Source organism: Pinus tabuliformis, chromosome 1_1 (assembly GCF_031772625.1).
Source record: "Pinus tabuliformis cultivar Carrire ecotype Pingquan chromosome 1_1, CPIR1, whole genome shotgun sequence".
Classification (NCBI taxonomy): domain Eukaryota; kingdom Viridiplantae; phylum Streptophyta; class Pinopsida; order Pinales; family Pinaceae; genus Pinus; species Pinus tabuliformis.
This window is the reverse complement of record NC_142297.1, coordinates 629,032,796-629,056,590: the sequence shown is the minus strand read 5'-3', so window position 1 is coordinate 629,056,590 and position 23,795 is coordinate 629,032,796. Positions and strand designations below refer to the sequence as shown.

Genomic DNA, 23,795 nt, shown 5'->3' with positions numbered 1-23,795 from the left:
GAATGCAGCAAACACATAAAGATAAACGAAGGAGGCACTGGGCGCTTGAGATGGGCCCAACCCCAAGAGCTACAGCCTCCTAAGAGAGATTTAGAGTTGGTGCAAATCTGGATTCATCTTTATTAATCAAGAATGAAGAGTTACATCAAAACTGTCCACAAGGAGAGCTTGAGAATGAGCTGAAAGCAAAGCTAATCTATTGCCTACAAATCGAATTACAACATGACTACAACAAGACTATGAAAGGACTAACTACCAGCTACAAAATGACTATCCACTAGCTAACATAAATGAGGCCCTAAGCCTTCTTATTTATACAAATTGAGGACCCAACAGTCCTCCTAAACTTTAGGGACTCGGCTGCCCAAAACTTGGAGTTAACAGCAGTCCTACTTGACTTGCTTGGCTGCCCTTGTGCTGATTGATTCGGTGGCCCTTGAACTCCGAGCTGATGGTGGAGAATTCGAGGTAAGGGCCCATAAATGAGGGGGACACCTTCCTACAAATCCTCTAGCTTGTTCTCCCACGAATTTGGCTGCCAAGTGCTCATTAAGACCTTCAATTTTGTCTCCAAGTGGACCAAAAAGGCTACACAAAGCACCCATTAGACTTGTTGGCATAATGACTAACCAAATTCACTCTATTAACATAAAAATAATCAAAAACATGCAATAAACCAATGAGAATGGTGGATTTAGTCAACTTAGGAGGTTGAATGAGCCCAAATAATTGTCCATTTTTGGGGCTCATCATTATGTTGTAAAGGAATCTCTTCAGGAATTAATGTCCTACAATGTTTGTTAAATAACAACTCAAGGTATGTCTTAGATTACAAGTTTTGTCATAAAAGGTATGATCACTATCACTTAATTTTTTTTTACACTACTGACATCTTTATGTCTAGGGTTTTGAATCATAAAGATTAATGTTAGGGTGATTAATCATTAGATTGAATCTACCTTTGCTATACTATCTCTTGTCATTTGATCATTCCTTAGAGTTCACTGTAAAACCCCTGTTGATGCTAAGGGTATGTCAATGTTAATAATGAAACCCTAGTTTACTTAGGGATTGTTGATAAAGTTCAGAACCTATAATGAAATCCTATTCTTTTGTAGTTTACAGTTTTGATAATGTTGTGGTAAAAACCCTAGTCCTTTATGGTTTACTGTTAATGTCTAGGTTACATAATGAAACCCTATATTTTTGGGGTTTGGTGAATTAGGGTTTTTTAACAAAACCTTTGTAATAGCTGAAGTAATGTCGTAGGAATGAAATCCTAGGTGTATATTCATTTGTATGATCGAAACCCTAGCCTGGTCAAACTTGTTGCATATCTAACTTCGATGTTAGTATATTGGGTTTACCTTGTAGATATTGATATGAGATGCTAGTGCATGATAATGAAATACTAGATATGTATATGCATGTATGCTAACTTGATTGTTGATTAATGAAATCTAGGGTTTGTAACAAAACCCTAGTAGAATTTGGTACGAATTCTAGGACATATTATTGAAGCCCTAGAATACAAAAATGTGACCTTTGCTAATTATGAACCTAACTAGGTTTAGGTATTTGATTTCTAAAGCTTGAATGTTTTGATGCTTCCATTGTAATGACATGATATTGATATAGCTGACTTCATGCTTCTGCATATTTGTAATTGGTTTTACTTGCTATTAAAGTTTTGCAAGTACATAATCTTCAAGATGTTGAAGATGTTCGTAATTGAAGATGATAATAATCATGAGCATGACGATGATCAATACGACCTTGATGCCATGAGAAAGAAATAAAGCCTTGAAATATTGTAGTCTCTACAATGATATAAAAGAAGGAAGTTTTTGAGTTAAGAGTGAGCTTGGATATAAGAAAGGGTATATCTCCGCAATTAAGAGGGAGGGCATATTATGATAGTCATAGTAAATACCTTGAAGAAGAATGAATGAAAGTATTTCAGACAAACGTTCATGATTCATGAAGTTGAAAACAAAATACTTGAGATGCATTATGGTTGTGTTTGGTGCTACTAAAGAAGTGAAATAAGAAAGCTTCCAAGTTGTATCTGGATAACTTTGCTGATATAAGTAGCATTAGTATTATTGAGTACCTCGAAGGTTTGTGTTTACTTGTATATATATATATATATATATATATATATCTTTTAAGGTTTATTACTGATTGGGGTTGTGAGTGTGCAGGATCTCTCCGTAAATAAGTTCAACATTTGAAACGTGCTTAGATTGGTGGATATATATCTAATTTAGTTAATAAGGAGAGATAAAACATCTTGTGGCAACAAGATGCTTGGGAGGAAATCTGGTCGGCCTATATGTTGATGTCTAGATCCCGGAGTAGGGAGGGTGGCATTGGTCATGGAACTCCGACCTTGGATACGAACCCAAATCCCTAGGTTGGTGTTAGAGCTTAAAATTCTGATGGTACATAGAGTGGCTAAAGCCTGAGTACATCTTAGCCCCACCCAATTAGAGTACCTTGGTAAGGTATCTAATCCACAGGATTGTGTGTATTATGACTCTTCATAGAGCATATCATTTTGAGATCTTCCATGTACCTCTATAAATACGTAATTTATGAAACCTCCCTAGTTAAGAGGGAGTGTTGAAGAATGTAACTAATGTTGGTCTTCATAATTGTATTTGAGTCACAATGTAATGTATTTGTCAAAAGAAAGAAAATTATTTTTTATTGTAAAAGAAATGGACTTATTAAAGTATGGGTTTCACGCTTTGGTCAATGGTTAATGACTCAAAGCCTCCATTGTAGGCTTCTAGGGTTTGTGTCAAGAGTTCGTGTCCTTGTCATTATGCAAAAGACCCTTTTTGGGCTTTATCCGTCAAGAAAGAAATTTATTTTATTGTAAAATTATGTCTTCTAGGCCTCCTCCACCAAGTCAATCTCAACTTGGAAAAGTCAGCCTAATTGGGAGACATAATCCACCATATAAATGAAGCAAATCGACCTCATTTGGAGATAGATTCAAGAAGTTCAATCTGCAATTGTAGGAGAAGGAAAAGGGAGCAAAATTCAAGGAAGGAGGAGGAAAACCTAGCGAAGGAGAAGGAACTATTTGTCAAGCAAAGGAAATTGAATTTTCTATCTCTTTGTCTCACATGTGCAAAGAAGTTGAAGATGCAGGAGGATCGAAGTTGCGGCCCTGAAGATGGTTTGAAATTTTGAAGTAGTAGGGCTGAAATTCAGTTTTTGATGCAGTATTGATCCAGTGTTGTTGTAGTTGATCATTGAATTTTGGAAGGATAGTTTGAGGGCTGACTTGGTGGAGGAGAAAGGTCATTTGGTCTAGTCGAAGGTCTTGTTCTATCTCAATTTCAATTTGCTACTCAATGAGGTTCACTGGGTATTCCTCCATAAAGGGGTTTTAGCCCTGACTGGGTGCGTACATCTTGTGTCGTTGATCTTCATGTTTTTGATTTGATGATTGCTTGATGAAAAAAAGATAAAAGAAGAACATAAAGAGAAGTTAATAAGACTACAAGAATATCACAAGTAATTATCAATATAACAAAATCTTTTTGCCTTTCTGATTTTCTAACACAAGTTTCCTCCAAAACTAGTCAGCTCTAGTTAGAGTCAACGAAAGTCAAACTATCCAAATTTTTCTCAACGTACTGAAATTGCAGACCTGGGGCAGGAGGTTGAAATTCGGCCTTGTGGAAACCTCAGAATTTTAGCCCTATACACATAATTACAATCCACACATGCGAGCTTCTTCTTGGTGAAACTCTGGTCAAACTTGGAAATTTCTCCTTGTCTTTGGTTGCAATTTTCTCTCTCTTTTGACTTATATTGAATTCTTTTCTTTTTGATTTCAAATTTCTTTTCAGTTGAATATATGATCTCCAATAGGTCGAACTGGCTTCTTATATATATGCTATTCTAGGAGGTTGAATAGGTGTCTCTTGGAAGCCTAGCCCAACTTGTCCCAAGGAGGGTGGGCTTTGACCATTTTGGTGGACTTTGACTCAATACTAAATTCAAAATTCTTTTTCTGATAAATGTCCAAATGGGGCATGACTCAAGTACATTTTTGTTTGAATCAAAATAATTTTCTTTTTGACTCTTTTGACTCTATGAGCATGAAGAACATGCTTTGACCAAAAAAATGAATTGTATTAATGACTATAAGTGAACAAAATAAATACATCAAAGATAAATTTGTATTACATTATGAAGACCGGAACTAGTTACATTTTCAACACTCCCTCTTAACTAGGGAGGTATTCATAATGTATTTTCAGGACAATTTTAAGTTGAAATATTCATATAAGAAAGGATTCAGATTGATAAGTTGTAATGATGATAACAACATCATAACCAACATTGTAAAAAATACTAAGGCCTTGACAGGTAAACTCTATCTCTCCACAAGATTAGAGCACAATGCTGGGAAGCATGGACACTACCACCTCTCAGGTACATACCCCAACTAGGTGTTCCCCATATGCCGATTGCATGGAAGAGACGCTGAGCGTGCGACTGAATCTTGCACGCTAATGAAAAGAATCAGTCACACGAATGAACTGGTTAGCATGCAACTATGGTGAAGTTCTTCCTGTGACTAAGGCCCAAAACCCTAAAACATAGATGCGAGCTTTAGACCCTACAATTTCGTCTTTGAGCAAACCCATTCCTCTGTGGACATGCCTCAGAACTGTGCAAGCGAAAAACCAAGAAAAAGAATAGAATAATGTCTCATGATGATGTCCAAATGAGGTTGAGGTCACTTGTATTTATAACCTTCCAAGGGTGTAAAATTTGCATTAGGGCCGATCTTATCAAATATGCACATGGACATTTCTTCATAAGTACATTTTCCCTTATCCGATTTGAGTGATATTTAGGTCGATTTTGGTCCTCTCGAAAAGAGGAATTAAATCAAACCATTATCTCCATAAAATGAGTTGTCAAAGTGGAATTTGACAGCAGTTGCATATTTTAATAGTGCCTTGTGACCAAGATTGTTGCACTTGTCGAATACAATGTTTTGATTCATTAGTGGTTCAAATGGGTTGTAGTTTATGTTGGTAGATCCATGAACGTTTCCTGATCTACGGTAATTTATTGCAAATCCATAATCATTCTTGCATCTTGTATAATTGTCTGATGTCCAATATCCCCACAAGAGTAACAATGACCAAGAAAAATATTTTCATACTTAGTAGAGTAGGATGATCTTCTAAAGTTGTTTTGTCTTGGAGGTGGTTCAATCCATTGTTGATAAATAATTTTTTTTGAAGTAGTAGCATTTCTAGACTCCCTTTCACTTTCTTTCTTTGGAGACTTGGAGCTTGTGTCTTCTTTTCTTTGGGATGCCCCTGTATAGACAACATTGGTTTTATCGCATGATGGTTTTTTATAGCTAAGAATGTTATCCAACACTAGCAAGTTGTTCAAGTTTTTATTAAGCATTTCAACTTCAACCCTTGATGACACAACTTCTTCTTCAAGCTTCTTACAATCTTTTCTTTCTTCTTCATCATCTGGATCTTCATTACTTCCTCAACTCTTTTTGCTTCTTCAAGATGGACCCTTAAAGAGATATTTTCTTGATCACATTTTTCAAGTAGGCTTTTCAATTCTCTAATTTTTTTCTAAGCTTAACATTTTCTTTTTCATTATTCTTCAATTTCTCTTTAAGATATCCATCTTCCTGTTCAGTTTTTGAATCATTCTTGAGTCTCCAAAAGGGATCTATTTTCATGTTTGGTTCTTCTTCATTTGGATCAATAACCTCTTCGTCATCATGATCATTATTTTGATTTTCTTGGGTTGTGAAGAGAACTTTTGTTGCATCCCCTTCTTCTGTGCCACTCTCATCTGAAGAATTGTTGTCTTCTTTAGAATAAAGATTTTTTCTTATGGAAGATTTTCTTTTCCCCAAAATGAAATCTCTTAGCATAATGAATTATTTTGCCACAATTGAAATATTTGAAAGGTATCTTATCTTTGTGCTTTCCAATTCCCCTTTTGAGCTAAGTTGCAGGAAACCTTGGAGAAGGGCCCGTTTCTGGCTGGAAACAAAACGTAAACGAAGAAACTCATACCGTACGGTCTGGAAACGTGTTTCCAGCCGTACTGGCCCGTTTCTCGAGTAGGAAACGTGGCCAGTACGGCCGGAAATGCGTTTCCAGGCCGTACGATGGAGTTTCCTCTTCTAACTTGAATTTTTCTTGTATTTTTTATTTTATTTTTTCGCTTCTAATTTTTTATTGGGCCACTGAAATATCTTCTAGATGCCTCTCAAGTTATAAAAAAGAGGATTTTTTGAGTGGGGCAGTCTAATGTTCAAGCCTATGGCCCTAGTGTTGATATGCAGTTCATGGTAATGTTAAATCCTTAAAGTAAAAGGATGAAAATGAAAAATAAAGGAGAATCATTTTTATTTGTATTTTTTATTTTATTTTTTCGCTTCTAATTTTTTATTGGGCCACTAAAATATCTTCTAGATGCCTCTCAAGTTATAAAAAAGAGGATTTTTTTGAGTGGGACAACCTAATGTTCAAGCCTATGGCCCTAGTGTTGATATGCAGTTCATGGTAATGTTAAATCCTTAAAGTAAAAGGATGAAAATGAAAAATAAAGGAGAATTATTTTTCATTTTCATCCTTTTACCTAATTTTTAACATTACCATGAAATGACTCAGGATGTTTGAGAGTGGTTTCACCCTCATTGGATTTCATAGGGAGAAAGTAGAATTTTAGATCTCACTCAAAATCCAGCAGACTTATCTGTTTTTCAGGATTTCAGGATTGGGGGGATTGCAATGTTTACATTGGATTTTGTCATGTACTAGGGTATGGAACTTGTATTTAATCAAGAGAACCAAGCCCTCTATGCAGGGGAGACTCCCAATAATCAAGAACACGTAGGATACTAGGGTATCGAACTTGTATTTAATCAAGAGAACCAAGCCCTCTATGCAGGGGAGACTCCCAATAATCAAGAACACGTAGGATACTAGGGTATGGAACTTGTATTTAATCAAGAGCACTAAGGTCGTTCGACTATGTTAGGAGGAGACTCCCAATCAAGCACGAGACAAGAAATTAGAAATTTCTCGTGGTTGATTTTGGATATTGCTATTTTCATTATGTGATCATTCATGAGTAAATGTGATGTAAATTTAGAGACTTATAGTTTATGCATTGACAATTGGCAATTTAATCATAATGTAGTAAATTAGAATGTATCATATATGCTTTATGATTGCACATATTTCTTAAATTCCCTCATATATATATATATATATATATATATATATATATATATATATATATATATATATATATATATATATATATATATATTGCGTTTCCCCGTTTCCAAAATTTGGGGGGTTCACATTTCGTACCCGTGCCCATTTCGGAAACTCGTACACGTTTCCCCATTTCATGCAACTTAGCTTTTGAGCTTCTTGATGAAATTCGCTTCTTCTACATCTAATTCATCATCTGGAGTTCCTTCGACTTTGAGTTCTTTGTCTCTTGTCTTCTTTGTGGCTTTAATGGTTGCTTCTATGTTTGACTGTCCGTCTTTTGTTTATATTCTAATTTCATATGCTATAAGAGTGCTAAGTAATTCTCCCATTTTCATCTTGGTCAGGTCCTTGGTTTCTTCTATGGCAGATACATTGGCATCGTATCTTAAAGGAAGTGCTCTCAATGGATTTTGTACTATCAAGGGATATTTAATTTCTCCTCCTAATCCTCTGATAGACTTGACAACTTCATCTACTTTGAGTAAATAAGTTGCAATATCTTATTTTCATCAATTTTTCAGATTTTCAAATTGAGCTTTATATTTTTGAAGTTTAACCTATTTGACTTTATCATCACCTTCATAAACAATTTTAAATTTATCCCAAACCTCTTTGGTTGTGGTGTATGTCATCACCTTGGACTCAATGAATCTTGGATAATCCACTTGTGATTCGATGAAGAGCTCTTGAATTATAGCTAAATAATTCTTCTTATCAAGATCAGTTGGAGGGTTTTTAGGGGCTTTGAAGTCATTTATAATGGAGAGCCAAACATCCACTCCTAAGGCCCTCGAGTAGGTTTCCATGCAACTGCTCCTCAGTATTTCCATCAAATACCAGAATTGTCCTTGAAGAGATGCCTTCCATAAGATCCATATTTGTTCAAGATATTCCCTCTGGTGATTAGACTATTAGGGGGTTAACTTGTTCTGATACCAATTGTTGGAAACACTGAGGGAGTGAATCAGTATTTCACGTTTTCTTCCAATTTAGTATCACAAGAATTTACCAATCACAACACATCAAGAATACACACTATTTATATTAACAATTTATTTATTTTTCAAGGAAGCTACAAATTTCAATTTACCAGTTACAACTGGAAGGGCTACAACCCCAGGTTTACCATCTCCCATTGGAAGGAGGAAAAAACCTCCTGGAGGAAGCTACAATTTCCTTTCCTGGCACCACCCTACCACCCTTAACAATAAAAAATAAAACAAAACTCTTGGGCTCTCGTACCAGGGACAATGATCCAATTACAACAATTCAAAATCACTCCTACCTTTGCTAAATCACATCCAACTTTAGGTCTTCTCCTTGAATTTGATATGTATGTTGTTATAACTTTGACTTATAGTGATGCTCAAAAGCATACACTTTAACAAACAAAGGATTATAATTCATACCTCCAAAAAGCCTCATTCAATCCTTAGCAATGCTCCTCAAATAGACGGACAAGTTACCTCAAGAAGTACTTCTAAACAAACTTTGTTCAATCTTAGAAAAATACTAAGAGCAATTGTTTACCTCTTGCATCAGAAAGCTCTGCTATAGGACCAAATTACCTTGCCTCTGCCATAGGACAACTTACAATTTTTCCATAGAAACTTAGCCTAGACTGTCGCAGGCTCGAACTAGAAAGAGCCTCAATAGGAGTGAATTTGTGGTTAGTAAAAGGCCTTTGATCAGACCTCGGGAGAGAGAATTTTCATTCAGAAAATTTGCCCTTTGTTGAAACTCGCACTAGCCCTTAGACAAGCCTTATATAGGTTGAATATTTTGCTTAGGATAAGCTTCATAAAATTCCTCAATTGATCTCGGGTAGGGCCGTAGAACAGGCCTGTGGTTTTGTTAAAAAACTCATCCTTTCCAGTAAAAGAAGGATTTCGATTTGCCTCAAAATAACCTTGATCGACCAACTTGTTTTAACAAAATCGATCTCAAAAAACATTTGAAGGATTTGTTCTCTTAGCCTTGGTCATTATGCTTCATATCCCATGAATCTATCTTCTATTAGCTTTGGATTGTTCCTTAGATCACCTTATACCTTATATGCACCGAAATTGTTTCTCTAAAAGCTCACAGCTAGGTATATTTATATTGATTTGGAGAAGGTGCTATTTTGGCATTGCCCTGAACCAAAAAAGAGATTTTTATTTTGAAACAACACTTACTTTTTGGAGTTGACTTGAGAGAGAAAAGCCCGCCAGTAAGAGGAGGCTTTAGACCTCATAAAAATATTAATTTTGGATCTTTATAACAACTCTTTTAAAGGTCAATTTGGACACTTGGATTAGGGGAATTTTTAATTACAAATTAGGCCTTCCTCTATGGGTAATGATGAACTTTTAAGACCATGGACTTGGGGCATGAATTGATGATACACCCATCCATTTGGGGCATCAATCTCCAAACTTGAATATTTCTTCAACCAAGAGGATCCACAAGATGTACCACCTAGCAAACAAAATGGCATGAAAAGGTTTTCCAATCAAGGGTGTTCTTGCATCCAAATTCACTAACTTGTGCACACATATCATCAAACAAGTGTTGAGACCCATTTACCCTTCGACATCAATGAAAATTGCTTCCAACAATTACAAGGTCTTAGTGATGTAACTTGGAGCACATTTGGTACCTTGAAAAATCTGCAGATTCTATTGTGTCACAACAATGTTTTAACACAAATTTGCAACATAAAACTGAATATACGCATGAATAAGATGTGGAAATAAAACTTAAGCAATAAGTATATTGACTTTTGGTTTAAATATATCTTTATTTACCAAAATCCAAGGTTTAAAATAACCAAAAAATGAAGAAGAAAATGTACCCTATAAATTTAAGATGCCAAATTGGTTCCAGAGTATATGAAAACATGGATATTTGTAGATAAATCAAGATACAAATGGTATCCATAGCAAATTAATAATTAATTATTCGAGATTCTATCAGTTACAAACAAACATCAAATTTTTAATCATATCACCTACAATAGAAGATAGAAACTTGAAAGTATCAAATTTGTAAGCATATAATAGAAGTATACTATTAAAACATTGAAATAACTTATTTAGCAACTATCAACATGTCCAAATAGTAATGTTTTCAAAATAGGCCATTTGCACACTGAAGGAAGACTGAAAAGTAGAAATTTAAAGCACTAAAGTCTAATCTATCATTAATAGATTATTTCAAATAAAGTAGTGAATCTCTCTACTATTCTCCTCCTTACACCACCACGACCATTGTGTGGGCCTCCACATATTGGTAGTCGTTGAATTGAAGATGAAAATAGTAATGTTTATAAAATAGGCCATTTTCACCCTGAAAGAGGAAGACTGAAAAGTCAAAATTTAAAACACTAAAGTGTAATCTATCATCAATAGATTATTTCAAATAAAGTTGTGAATCTCTCTACTATTCTCTTCTCCTTACACCACCACAACCATTGTGTAGGCCTCCTATGAAAATTCTATCTATTGCAGCTACTGGAGATTATTCTTCTAACTTAGAAATTAATTTTGCAGTTTATTTACTATGGCAATAAAGAATAAAATCACAGTTGCAATTTTCACCATACAAATATCGCGGAAAATAAAATACTGGAAACTGAGAAATTCTAGCACACACACAATAAAATTGACATAATTATTTTTGGACAATTGTCCCTAGGAAAACCCAACTTGGGAAAACCGGTGTAGCAGATGAGAGTTTTATTATTAATGTTCAGTAGCAAATCTGAGTACAATGATTTAGATGCCCAACTCGCAATCTAATCTGAATAAAACACTGGCAAAAATATTGTGAGAATTTTCTCTCACCCCATAGCTATTTTCTGCCTCTGAAATAGCTTACCAAACCTTTGTGTGGGATGCCTGTGTCAACCTCTGCGCAGTCCCTACGCTGGCCCTCTAAAGATTTCGACCTTCCTTCCTTTGATTCTTTCGGGAACTGAAAACTTTCTCCCGTAATGTTGTAGCTCTCTTGCTCCTCTTGCTACTCACCCTTTGTCTCTATCTTCTTTGTTGAGCTGCTGCTACTGAGAAAATCAAATTTCCGGGGCAACTCAGTATCTGCACTGGATGATCTCCATCACCACATCAACTTTCTTTTATAACCACTATTGGCGCACCAACGACCAAGATTAAAACTTAATCAATTCCTAGGATCATTTCTGAGTCGATCTATGTGAGTTTCCAGAGGATTCACGCCTTATCTCAGTTAATATTGATTAATTAACCATATTCCCTAAGTTTAGACTTCAGAAATATTTAAAAGTTGGTTAATAATCTAATTGAGACACCTCTAGGTAGAATTTCCAGAAACTATTTTTGGGTTTTGGAGATCTCATGTATTCTAGCCTCTCCACAAAATTTCGTGTCTAGAACACATCTGATGCTACAAAAACTAACACTCCCTCTTAGCAAGTAATGTATTTTCGCGTTGTTGTGCCCTGTAGCAACACCCTGTCTCTGCATCATCTCCTGTCACGTTGCTGATGTTTGGTTGCTATTGTCCACCAACCACTACGCAACTTTGATATACGCTACATTTGTGTTGTTGCTGACTCTGCAAAATTGTTGCCAACTTTGCAGCTCCGTCTTCATCTATCGCTGTTGCAACTGCAATATCCAAAATAACCTGCCCCTGCTACTGAAATGGGTTCTCCACCATACCCATATGTTCTCTGAAATAGATGAACTTAGCTCTCCCTAGAGCTTTCGTGAGTATATCTGCGACCTACTATTCTATAGGAATATATTATAGCTAGATTGCTCCTCGTTGTACAAAATATCTGATGAAGTGACATTGAATATCGATGCACTTTGACCTATCATGAAACACTAGATTCTCAAAGAGATTTATGCAACACTGATTATCACAATATACATTGGTTGCCTCCGTCCTCTCCCTGAACAAGCTTATTGGCAGCTTCTGAAGCCATATAGCTTCACACGTAGTTGTGCTAGCTACCATATACTCTTCTTCGGTAGAGCTCAACGCTACTGACTTCTGCTTCCTTCTACACCAAGAAACCATTCCTGATTCAACACTGAAATTGCCTGGAGGTACTTTTCCTGTCCACCGAACTGCCTACCGAATCTGCATTTGTGTACCCACAAAGTATGACGTCATATTCTCGAGTATATTTCAACCCATACTTGACTGTGCCTCGAATGTATCTCAGAATATGCCACATTGTTGCCCATTGTACCCTTTTCATTTTCACCATGAAATGACTAACGGTATTGACTGCGAAGCAAATATCTGGCCTAGCGTTGACCAGATGCATGAGAGACTCAATGAGTTGTCTATACAAAGTGGGGTCGACATACTTGTCATATGATGCATCTATCTTCCTCCATTTGGTAATCAATGGGTGTAGACATGGGTGTGCAATCTTGCATTTTGAACCTCTTCAGAATATCTGTAGTGTATCTGCCTTGCCCAAGGAAGATCTCCCTATCCTTCTGCCACACCTCCAATCCTAAGGAAATAGTGCATCAACCCCAAAACCTTCATGTCAAATTATGTTGCTAGATTCCCCTTGCAATCCTCTATGAGACCTGATGATCCTGTCAAGAATAAATCATCCACATACAAAACTCGAATGAGGGGCTCATCCTATACCATCAAATAGTAGAGGATGGGATATGTGTCTCTCTTGTTGAACCCCATCTTCTGCAAGTAGGTTTCAATTCTACCATACCATGCCCTAGGAGCCTGCTTGAGCCCATATAGAGCCTTTTTCAATTTGCACACGCGTGTGCGTCTGTCCTGAGTCTCAAATCGCTATGGTTGTTCTATGTACACTTCCTCCTCTATCACTCCATTCAAGAAGGTTTCCTTAACGCCAATCTGGTGAATCTGCCATCCCATTTGAGCTGCTAGAGATATAACTGATGAGATGGAAGTGTATCTGGCAATTGGGGCGAAGGTTTCCTCATAATCTATCCCTTCCTTTTGTGCATACCCTTTTGCCACGAACCTAGCCTTGTACTTTTCCGCACTATCGTTTGTCGTATATTTGATCTTCTAGATCCATCTGGAACCTACAATTGATCTATCTTCTAGTCTGGGCACTACCTCCAAAACATCATTCGTCATGATAGAACTATACTTTTCTACCCTAGCATCCATCCACACCTGATGTTGTGCAGCCTCCTGAACGTTGGAAGGTTCTGTAACCTGAGCTACCAATGCTTGGTATCTGTCAAGTTGTCTGCGTTGTCTCTTGCTCGTCCTAGGAATCCCAATAAAATCCTCTGCATCCCTTAATGTTTGACGAACCTCTCCGCTGGGTGCCTCATCCTGTCTCTGTTGCTCCATCTGCTGAGAACTCTCCGGATTTCCTTCCCCTGAGGAAATACTGGTACTGGTCGCAGTACTTGACCTTTGTGACTATGATCTTGCTTGTCCCACTATCTGCTCCTGTGGCTGCAGAGTTGCTACTGACTGGTTCTGATCATTGGCAGGCATCTCTCAAGACCTCCTGAAGGCTCGGTCCTCTACTATCTTCCTACTGCTAAGAATGCAGATTTTGAATGTTTTTTAGGCAGTCTGATCCAATTTGGTCCTTTTATCATCTGGAATGTGATAATAAAAAATGCTGCTAAAAATTCTGAGGTGGCTAACTTCAGGCTTCTTTCCCATGAAGTCTCCTTCTGGTGTTTTCTTCTTCAATGCTCTATGAGTAGTCATGTTCTGAATATACACTGCCATGTTACATGCCTCTGACCATAGGAATCTGGGAAGATCCTGGTCATATAACATAGCCTTTGCAGCTCCAACAATGGTTCTGTTTTTCTGCGCTACTACACTATTCTAGTGTGGATTATATGGGGTTGTCCATTCCCTCTTGATGCCTTCCTTCGCACAAAAATCTGTGAAGTCTTTATCAATATACTCTCCACCATTATTTGAGCGAAGTACCTTGATCTTCTTCCCTATCGCATTCTCCACGAGAGCTTAAAACTCTCTGAAACGATTGAAGACCTCATCCTTGGTCTTTAAGAAGTAGATACGAGTTTTCTTAGAATGATCATCAATAAAGGTGATGAAATACTTGGCACCGTTGAGAGATCTAGTGGACATCAGACCAAAAATATCTGAGTGTATAAGTCCTAACACGCTATCAACTCTGTTGTCACTCCTTGGAAATGTTGCCTTAGCATACTTCCCAAGTATGCACCCTCTACACACATCATCATGTTCAGTCCCTAGTTTAGGAACCCTTGTCATGGTTTCCTTGAGCACCCTAAGTGTTCCATGATGTAGATGTCCCATTCTTTTGTTCCATAATTCATTTAGCTTCTTCCCACTGCTACTGATGCTACCTTCTAGTGCCATTGGAGAATCGATTTGTAATATGTACAAATTGTTACTTCAAACTCCAATCTGTCTTACTTTCTTCCAGCTCAGGTGCTTGACGTACACTTTCCTACCTATGAAGTGAACATCCTACCCTTTATCCTGTAAGTAGGATACTGAAATCAGGTTCATGCCCAATCCTGGCACATGAAATACATTTGAAGCACTGGAGCTTGCTCCTGACACCTGCTGAAAATCTATGGTACCTCTCCCTACTGGAGTACATTTTGTTATGTTTCCCATAGTAATCTGGAAATCTATCTGCTCCTCTTAGTTAGAGAAATATTCTCTAAACCTTGTCATGTGAGTTCAAGTTCCACTGTGTATGTATCAGAGTCCCTGTGAAGCTGATCCTGCTAAGCAAGTAAATTCGTCTTCCAATCTGGAAGGCAAATCTAAAGTCTTCTGGATGTTACTTTTGTCCATGGCTAAACTAGGACAAATTTAGTGTGTTATTTCTCTTTTCCTCTTCACATGAATTCTGCACCCCGCAGCAAAACTTCTCTGCGCCCAACCAGTATTCTGCTCAGCAAAAAAAATGAGTTGCAACTACTCCCTCTAACTATTGGAATTACTAACTGGGCAATTCAATTTTCCTGCCTCTTCTCAACCGAAAAAATCAAACCGTTGCTTCAACAATTCGAACTGCCTATTCTGGGCTCTGTGCAGTCTCTCTGGGAATTTCGATCTGCTGCTCCCTCAGAGCAAAGAAATTCCTTATTTTTCTTTTGAGCTTCCTGGTTGATCAATTAAGCTTTGATACCATGTGAAAATCCTATATATTGTAGCTACTAGAGATTATTCTTCTAACTCATAAATTAATTATGTAGTTTATTTACTACGACAAATAACGAATAAAATCACAACTGCTATTTTCACCATACAAATATTGCGGAAAATAAAATACTAGAAACTTAGAAATTCTAGCAACACACAATAAAATAGACAGTTATTTTTGGACAATTGTCCTCGAAAAATCCCAACTTGGGAAAACAGTGCAGCAAATGAGGTTTTTATTATTAATGTTCAGCAGCAAATCTGAGTACAATGATTTAGATGCCCAACTGACAATCTAATCTGAAGAAAACACTAGCAAAAATGTTGTGAAAATTTTCTCTCAAACCACAACTATTTTTTGACTTTGAAATAACTTCCCCAACCTCTGCGTGAGATGTTTGCGTCAACTTCTATGTAGTCCCTACGATGGCCCTTTTAAGATTTCGGCCTTCCTTCCATCCACTCTTCTGGGAACTGAAAACTTTCTCCCATAATGTTGTTGCTCTCCTGTTCCCCCTACTATTCACCCTTTGGCTCTATCTTCTCTGTTGAGTTGTTGCTACTGAGAAAATCGAATTCCCTAGGCAACTGAGTATCTGCACTAGATGATCTCCATCACCACATCGAGTTTATTTTATAATCCATTGTTGGAACACCAACGACCAATATTAAAACATAATCAATGGCTAGGATCGTTTCTAGGTCGATCCGTGTGAGTTTCTAGATGATTCGCGTCTTATCTCAATTAACACTGATTAATGAACCATATTCTCTAAGTTTAGACTATGGAAATATTTAAAAATTGGTTACTAATCTAATTGAGACACTTATTGGCAAAATTTCCAAAAATTATTTGTGGATTTTGGAGATCTCACTTATTCTCAATGTTCCACCAAGTTTCCAGGACGAGGAGGTGAGGGAGCGGGGATACGCAGGAGTGGCCTATCCAAAAGCTCCCCACCAATTTTTAGGAAACGTGGGGGGGCGTTGGGGTCTTAAAAACTTGCAAATATAAAATATAAATTGATGAATGATACAACTGAAACAAATTTAAAATGAAAAGCATGATCATTGATATCATTATCATATAAGTTATAATCATACATCATACATCATACATGTAAGTTTGTAACTGTACAGTGTAACTATTAGTCTACTAACTTACTAACAATGCACAATGAAAATAAATTTTAAGATTGTAAACGTTTAAAGTTTTGAACTTTAAACTTTAAACCATATTGATGTTCCACTTCCAACTATGAACATTGAATACTCAATATTGAAATAAAATTATAAAAGTCAAGTCTGATACATCAAGAGTCAAAACTTTTAATTTTATAGAGTCAAAATAACATAAGAACATATCAAAAGATAAATGAGCATAATTGCTCAAGGTAATGCCCCTTAAAATCAAGAGCAAACAGAAAATCAAATGTGAAATGAACATTATGTAAACCCTTCTCGGTCGGTCAACAAATATTAAAAATTACAATTTTTTTTGTTTCATAAAAAATAATTGCGATAAACGACCCCTCAAGACCCCTTAAGACCCCTTTCGCCTAGGAAATGACCCCAATTGGAGGAAACAACCCCAAAAATGGAGGAAATGACCCCTTTCAAGTTTCCTCGGGTACCTTGTTTTTTGGGAGCGTGGGGAAACGACCCCCTCTCGTCCCCAAGTCCCTGGAGCGCAAAGGATCTAGGAATATTGACCCGTAGGTGGGGGGACGCGACGTCGTGGAACACTGCTTATTCTAGTTTCTCCACAAAATTTCGTGGCTAGAACACATCCAATGCTACAAAAACTAGCACCTCCAGGTGTTGGTAGTGAAGTAGATGGTGATTGTGGAATTGAAGATGAAGCTCATGTTGCTATGAAAGTCTTGGACATGGGGACCATGGCATTGGATGGGGATGACATCTTAACATGATCAATATCATCTTGGATAAGAGCATCCTCCAGTTACTCTAAATACAACACTTCATCTTTCAAATTATCCTCCTTTGGATTCTTGTCCCAAACCATCAAGTCCTTATTTGTCTTTGGCTCTTCACAGTGATGGGACAGCAATCACAAATTGTAATAAAAATAAATTATGCTCTCTTCTCGATTTACGTTCAACCTATTTCTTTTGACATTGTTATTTCTTGACATGTTCTTGGTTCTTTAGGAGCTATGAAAGGCATCATAAACCTACTTTTGACCTCAAGCCGGCCATTAGGTCTTAGGGAGCTTCCTCATCAGATTCAAGAAAGTAGTTGCTCACTGTCACCAAGCTCAGTGGCCAGATTGGAATAGGAGAAATAGGGTTGAGGATAGAGAAGGCAAGGCACTGGAATAAAGACTGCAAACTTCATGTCAAAGGCCTTTCCATTGGGCACTGGTGTCTTGGCTTGCAAAGCATAGCACCTAATAATTGACGGTGGAAGAAAAGAGAAGGATAATGAATCTTTCACTTGACAGTGAACAAGGAAATTTCATCTTAATCTAAGATGAGGAAAAATCACAGATACTTTGTAAGTTAGCAGAAAATTCAGGTACTCATGATCTGTGAATGGATTTACTGGGCGTTGAACAAATATATCCAATAAATACAGAACATAACACTTGTAGTTTTTAATATATATTTAAAAGGTACAGGAAAAATTCAAATAAATGTTCTTTCCCTATACACAGTGTACTGTATAAATACTTTATACAGAACCAACAATGACATGAGACATCAATACCACAAATTTGACTTTGTCAATCTTTAAATATATAAAGAACCTACTCTGAAACTGCATGATTAGAAGGATGTAAAGAAAGAAAAAGGTGTGAAAACCTAAGAAACTTGACGTAATCTAAATCTAAAACAAGGCTCTACAAACAAACAATGAGTCCAAGGAAGATTTATTAATTTTCAAAATTTATAAAGAACCCCTTGGGCTTCATTCCAAAACAAAGGTTCCCCTTGTTGCCTCTAAAAAAATTCTCTAACCCCCTTTTCTCGAGTCTTAAGCTGGCATTTTTATGCTTCTTGAATGCGGAGTGCATCCCTTTCTTTGGAACTAATTTCCTGAAAGAATTTCCTGAAAATAGAATTAAAAGTAAAAAAAAATTAGGAGTCTTGACACGTCAGGTTTGTGCACTGTCTCCTTCAAGGAATTTGTTTAATTTTTTTTACTATTCATAACCCTTCCTTGCCACGTTCTCTACCATCTATCCCATTCCACTAGCTCATCTAAACTGTCCTGTAATTTTTGTGGAAATCTGCCAGATTACAAAAAAGTTGTAGCCTTCTAAATCAAGTTTTTCCACCGAGGCTTCCTCTCCATAGCCAAAAGAAAGGAATCCTTCAAAATCGCATATTAATTACATTATAGAATATTATTTCTACAACTTGGCACGTGAAAGAATTCGCTTCCATAAGCATCCATTTCTACAACTTGGCACGAAACTAGCACATTTCCATAAGCATCCATTTCTGTCACTAAACAATCTTGTTGTGCTCCAGAGGAGTGATCAACACATGGTTGAAGAAAACAACATCCATGACAATCGGTTACAACCTTGACACCTTTATGAAAAGTGGCCAATCTCTTAGAGATTTGGAGTTGAATCAGTATCGAGTTTGAATCAGAAGCCCACAGTTCATCATACTCTCAATAATCAGTCTGATGTTCACAGCAACAAGCACCACGATGGAAAGATTAAATAGTCCATCCATATACATGTTGCAGGTGACTCCTCCTGGATAGTGCGATCTGTCACAAACTTGAAGCTAGAATGTTGCATCTGTTGCAGTTTCTTTTATTTTCTCTCAGGAATAAATCGTACATCAACTAAATATTTATTTTTATCTTATATTATATGCGTGGGGCTTTGATTGTTAAATTGATATGTTTTGCACAGTTCCATTCACCACGAACTGCCGTGTGGATGATTTGGGATATAATGTTTGATAGTTAGCTCCTCTTTGACACAAGTCGAATTTAATTTTGAACACAAAGATGAATTTATGCTTGGTGGCAATTCTTGATACAAGTTGTCTTTAGTGTTTTAGTGTTTGCAGGGACAAGGACAGCTTGGGCGTGAAACCAACTTGTCAATTTGATTGATAAGATTTGCATAGTGTAAAGACAACCTAACTTTACCCAGATTATGTGGACTTCCAAGTGAACCCTTCTTGTTCTTGAATTCCTTGATGTAGGAAATGCACAATGTCCACAAGTTCCTCCCTCGCATCTTCTAAAATTTTGACCGCACCAATTTATTTTTTAGATTCTTCACCCGGTTCGTTTGTATGTTAACTCACTCCTTGCCCTTCTCCCCTCTCTGATAGCCCTTTAATGATTCCTCCTTCGATGATCTAAATGGAGTCTATCTAAAGCAGGAAATTTATGCTTCTTTTCAAGCATAGGAATGAATGATGTATATAGTGGATGGTGCTTATTAAAATTATATATTTTAAAAATGTTTTTATTATAATATTATATTTTTTAAATTACTATGTTTCCTTTTAAATGTTTATATGCAGGTGGTGTAAATGGTAGATAGTGTTATTAATATATATTTTAATTGTTAAAAATATCTATTTCTTCATTAATATTTTAATTGTTAAAAGTATCTATTTCTTCATTAATATTTTAATTGTTAAAAAGTATCTATTTCGTCATTCCCCTTGCTGGCTCTTTTTTTATTCATTGTTATCTAGGTTCATTTATAAAGATGATTTCTTCATTACAATTTTATTTAAAGCAATGGGTAGGGAAAAATGAAAAAAGTGGATTCAAAATTTATGTTATATATTGCAAATATGTTAGTGCTTTTTATAACTATCCCTTAACATTCAAGGTTGAGTGGAGGAAATGATGGATAAGACACTATTTGGAAGAGGTGTTGGAACAAGAACTGGACCGTGCAATGTGTTTCTGCATGGGTGAGGCAATGTGCCACTGAAACCTATCATTGAGACCTAAATGAACTCATAAGAAAGTTCAATCTTTGAAACAATAATGGTGTTCAATTCTTTGGGAAATAGAGATATCCTCACAAAGTCTCATTGATCTAAAATTTAATATTGAATAATCTATTCATTATATTAAAGTTTCCTTTCTAATTTTTAAGCATTTTTGGTATTCTAAATCATTGAGAACGCAAGCTTTGTTAGGTTTTTGTTCCCATTTGTTATTTTGCTAGATGTCGTTGTTGGTCACAAGCAAGGGAGCGAAGTCGCCATCTCTTGTAGGATACCAAGGTTAGAGGATGTTGTGATTACTCTCTTCCATGGCGACAGAGGGGGATTATCTTGGATTCTGCATTCTGGGTATCGTCAAACTTTTAGTCACAGTAAAGTTAAGGGCCAGGAAGGATCGAGATGGTTTGGTTCCATGGAAGGCTCCATCGGAAATTTTAACCCAAGGGTAAAATTTAAGGGATTTTATATTTTGGAGGGGCGAATTTTTTATATTACATCCTTTTTCTATAGTTTGCCCAAAAATTATTTAAAAAAAATAAATATTTATTTTAGCCACCAATATTATGGAAAATATGTCTGATAAAACATATTTTGCCTCTCCAAAATTTCGTTCCAAGTCCCCCCGATTTGCCTTGAAAAAGTTGTTTGTAGGTGGGATTTTCTTCCCATTGCCCTGATTTCTAGAAATGGCATTGGTTAGGGGTTATTTTTCCCTCTACCATTGTTGGAAATTCACCTTCTACCATTCTATGGTTTAATTCATCTCGTATTTCAGGGGTTTGCATTTATCGTTTGATTGTGCCTCTCCCTGGTCGACGCTGCATTAGTTCTTGTTCGAGGGCAGTGGAAGAGAGGATGATAGATAGAGGAGGCCCACCCCAAAAGACGTGTGTTGTGTCTATTGTTGTGCCCCAAATGGAATCTGGAAGGTGCGGGTTGAACAAAATGTGGGCCTAGGTAATGACCCTGAGATTAATAGCCCTAAATTGAGCTATGGTACAAATACCTTTGGCCAAGGTTGTATAGTTGTTATCCCTTCCTCGACACTCTCCCTTACGACTACCAACACGATACCTCACAAGTGTGTTTTTATTGCTCTACTGGTTGGGGATTTCCATTACATCAAATCCTTGAACCCCAAAATAACTCACGTGGATCATCCTTCGTAAATGGGATATCCGACGAATGCAACGGAATCTGCCCAAACAGTAATTGGATGTCAATCTCCAGACTAAATTGAGGATATTTGGTATCTCTACTATATGGGTTGCGAGGAAGGATGGAAAAACGAAGTTGGGATATGTAAAAGAATATTCAAGACCAAATACTTTGGACACTATCACTAAAAAATTATCTTCTAGCAGATTAAAACATGGTACTATTTTTTGGAGTGTTTGGACATGTGTTGTAAAGCTTCTGCAAACATGAGATGTAGACTCTGCATTTGTTGAAGTCCTCTATACTAGGGATGATCTCTTATTGTTTAGGCTTATGAATTGGACTAGCCCTGTCGTGGAGCACTTGTAAAAAAGGACCATTGTTGAAATGTTGCAAAGTATCGTGTAGTTCTTGATGAAGCATAAACCCTTGGATTCAACAGGTCATTCATTTAATCAAACCTATTCTTTGAAGAGGACATGTGTTGTTTTGTGCTCTTAAATGTAAACCTACTTATGTTTCTTATTTTGGACATTCAGGTTGTTGACTTTGGCAAGTAATGGTCCGGATTGTCTGGACCTACCTCCTGAAGCAAAAAAGGACATTTTATCAGCCTTAAAAGAAGCTTCGTCACTACATTTCATGGATGCTTCAAGTAGACATACTATTGTCAGATTACATTGAAATTGTTAACTATTTAGGGTGCGGATTTGTCAAGAAGTAGGTAATGAGTAGCTACAATTTTTTTGTTGAGAAGCAAGTAATGACTAAATGAAATATAACTTCTCACCACTGCCATTCTTTGAAGGAAAATTGAGTACGTTATGAGTACAATGCTGTGTGGGGGATCTTTCCAAGGCATGTAGTTTTTTTCCCCATAAATCTAGAAGGCCATTCCATAAAAAATTGTATAGCTCAATTAACAAAGTCATTAATTCTATTTGTTCTATCAATGTTATTGGAAATGAGCATATCACTTTGTTTTGTGTCTGTTGTTAGATTTGGTAAATAGTTTAATATCTTAACATGCGTGCTTGTCTTGTTTATTTGAACTTTTTAAGTTAAACTCCAAAACTCACCTTGCATATTGATTTTATTTTGAATTCCTTCCTAAAGCATGCACTGTTATTGAGAGAGCATTAATATGCTTTTAATCTACAGGGGTAGAGAGGCAATATTGTTTTATAGTATGGCTCCTATAATACTTAAATCTTCATTGGAAGAATGAATCAATTTGTTAAGTTGTTTCATATCTTTCAACTAATGAATACTAACTTCAGAAATATTGGTCTAATCACCAGAAACTTGTGAACCCTTGACTTAGCAACTACAAGTCGCGAGGGTCACTTCTCATTGGCATATATATAAAATTCTTTCAACTAATGAATACTAACTTCGGAAATATTGGTCTAATCACTAGAAACTTGTGAACCCTTGACTTAGCAACTACGAGCCGCGAGGGTCAATTCTCACTGGCAGATATATAAAATTAAGTCCTATAAAATTGCCATGAATTTTTTGAGTTGTCCATGGAATTGCTTCAATTTACTTTCAGTGAAAGGTTCAAACCCATGAAGTTGAAGGTATCTATTTGCGTTACTGACTATGGGGACTTTTGGCTGCAACAAATACATTTTTCAAAAGCCACTTTTCATGACAAATAAATTAAAGCAAGTTCTATGATAGTAGATGATTAACCTTTGAATGCAATGATTTTGTAACTTTCATTTGTTTGACATGTACTAAATTTATACATGGAGAAAAAGTGGGAGTGAAGTTTGCTAAAATGTCAATGACAACAACTAGCCTATGGGAAAGAAAGGCTTAGAACTAGTGAAACATTCCGTTGTATAATGGAAAGAAAAACAAATTTAAGGCCCATGATCCAATGTGTCGTACAAAGAAGTTTCGGATTAGTAATTTGGATTTGTCCCCATGTGTAGGTCTCCCAACCCAGCTAGATTCGCTTTTGGTAAATCTTTCAAGTTCTCTTGGTGTTTCCTTTACACATGCTCCTAGAATGTTGCCTTAGAACTACTGCTCTCTATTTTTTCTCCCTTTTGGATGTAGTTATATGCATCACAATTCAGTAGGAAATGTTACTCCTTTTTTCATATGTCCATTGGGTTCTTTCCATCTTCCTATCTCACGTATTAATTAGTGTGAGTTGGTGCTTATTCAGGGCAAAATTTGGTTTTCTCTCCATTGGAGATTTAGT

The 23,795-nt window shown here is 36.5% G+C and overlaps 1 pseudogene; it reads left to right on the top strand.

Annotated features, from left to right (window-relative positions):
- Window positions 1–22,305, top strand: part of LOC149214893 (uncharacterized) — a 44,230-nt pseudogene extending 21,925 nt beyond the window's left edge.
- The last annotated feature ends 1,490 nt before the right edge of the window (window positions 22,306–23,795 follow it).